The following is a 2,500-nucleotide window of genomic DNA, read 5'->3' as shown; positions in this document are numbered from 1 at the left end:
GCTAAAACGGAGTGTGAGTAAAATGCAGTCCGTTGGCTGTAGCGCTAAACTTGCCGCCTAGCTTTCCCGCCAAAACTCTGCGCCTGCAAACTTGTAACAGTGCGACGTCTCACGTTTGACTTACATGAAGGGGCGGACGGACGTACGGACGTACGTTGTACGTACGTACGTACGTTGTACGTACGGACGGTTGATGACGTCATGGCTATAATACCAAATTTTCTCGCATCGATGGGTTACCAGTATTTTCTTAGCTATGGTGCTCCGCGCGCGCGCGCCTTCGGCGCGCGCGGAGCTCCGCTATTAAGCTCTTACTAACCGAGCTGGAGGGCCATACTGGGGAATATTGGTTGAACATTGTGGAACTAAAGATGGAGTGCAGCGAGGTCCATACAAAAATGACCAAGGTGCAATATTCCTCAGTATGGCTTTGGCAAGCTTAGTTAGAAAGTAGTTTATCATATGGTACTCGGGCCATGGTTGTTTCTTGAATTTGTGGCTTTTCAAAAACAAAAATTACACAGCTTATGACCGCTTCCAAATAAATGGTCGGCATAGCAAAATCCTAACCAAGAAAGAACCAAATTATCACAATGCTTGCATTTACCTCAAAACTACCTTACCGCAGGAGGAAAAGCCGGCAGGGGAAGCAACCCCCCACCCTTAGCTCAAGGTCTAGATCCGCCACTGATTACCACAATATTTTCTGTAGTTGAATGATAATTCAGCTAATTATGTGCCTTACTGTGAGTACAATAGTTGTGCAAAGGTTAATCATGTCTTTAGAAATCAGTCATGTTCAGAGATATTATTGGCACAGGATTTGGGGAAATTGTTTTTATTGTCATTATTGAGAGCTTACTGAACACAGGCTGACCAGGGTGCACCTCAGGCTAAATGACATACCATCGTAGCTTACTAGTTAGTATGAAGAGTTGTACAGTGTCAAGAGAATTTGGTAAGCCTATTTATGGTTAGCTCTCACAAGCAGAAATGGTAACATGCTATTTTCAAAACAAAATAGAAAATAGAGCTAAATATTGTTAAAAAATTATTATAAAAAACGTTCACTGGCTATATACAGTTAAAAACTTTCGAGCTTTTGGCTGTCAGGCTACAGCCTTCAATGGAAATGAATGGAAAAAATGATGACAACTACAATATATACAAAAATAAGTGAGAAAAAGAATATAAAAACGGGGAAAAATATATGTCAAAAACAAAAAAAAAAAAAAAAAAACTAATTGTTCTTTTTTAAAAGAATGGAGTATTGATTATGCATGAGGCTCCAACATCGCTAAACACGCTTGGTCTTCAAATCACTCTATTGACTTTAAAAATTCCCAAGTGATTGACAAGGGTTCTTCTCGTACCCGCAAGACACTGGAATCTTGGCACACCGCCTTGATAGATCATGCAGATAACAATTCTAGGCCGCTCCCTAATCAATACTCCATTCTTTTAAAAAAGAACAATTAGTTTTTTTTTTTTTTTTTTTTTCGACAAATATTTTTTCCCGTTTTTATATAATTTCTTTTTCTCACCTATTTTTGTATATATTGTAGTTGTCATCATTTTTTTCCATTCATTTCCATTGAAGGCTGTAGCCTGACAGCCGAAAGCTCGAAAGTTTTTAACTGTATATAGCCAGTGAACGTTTTTTATAATAATTTTTTAATATGTTTTACCCTGGCTACGGTTCTTCTATTTTTAAACTAAATATTGTTACCTATTACCATTAATTATCTGAAAATAAAAGTCCTGCCTTCCACATTATATTTTTTAAGTTCTCTGTGCAGTGTTGCTAGTCAATCCTTAAACAATAAATACAGTCATTGTTATTTTTTAAGGGATGTTCCAGGGCTTATGCTTGTAATTATTTTATTTATGTTTCACACAGTGGAACAAAAATTTGATCATATTGATCAGCCACAGGTTAGCTTATTTGTTTGTGTCCAAACTGCACAAAGGCAAAGAAAACAATATGGGGTTTGGGAGAGGATGGGGTCAGTCTTAAAACGTAGCAGTAGTGATAGGCTACAAATTGCTTTTCCTCACGGGAGGATATTCTACAAGGAACTGTAATCATTGCTTTGTCCTCAGTTGTTACAAAATATGAAGGAGTTGCCATGGAATAGTATGGCTTTTTTGCATAGTTATCCCTAAGGGGGCAAGGACATGGTATTTACAATAACTTATCAGTTTTGCATTGTTTTGCTGTGATCCAATTTAAGTCTGGTCTACATATTACCTCGAGATCAAACATTGTTTGCCATGTTATGAAGTGTTCTGACGCATCAGTCCTTCTGTGGAATGTTTGTTGAAGCTCTTGTTTCCAGGCTTTGAAGTAATTAAGCACTTGGTTTAAGTTGGTAACACGTTGATCTGTTATTGACTGCAGTGGACTGTTATCTTTGAAGACATTCCAAAGCATTTCACATTTTCATAAATTCTTGTGTCTTTTCTGTGGTGTTGTGCAAAGCCATGTCCTTGCAAACTT

The sequence above is a fragment of the Montipora foliosa genome, chromosome 7 (genome assembly GCF_036669935.1).
Source record: "Montipora foliosa isolate CH-2021 chromosome 7, ASM3666993v2, whole genome shotgun sequence".
Taxonomy (NCBI): domain Eukaryota; kingdom Metazoa; phylum Cnidaria; class Anthozoa; order Scleractinia; family Acroporidae; genus Montipora; species Montipora foliosa.
The sequence above is the reverse complement of the archived record's forward strand: the minus strand, read 5'-3'. Positions refer to the sequence as shown.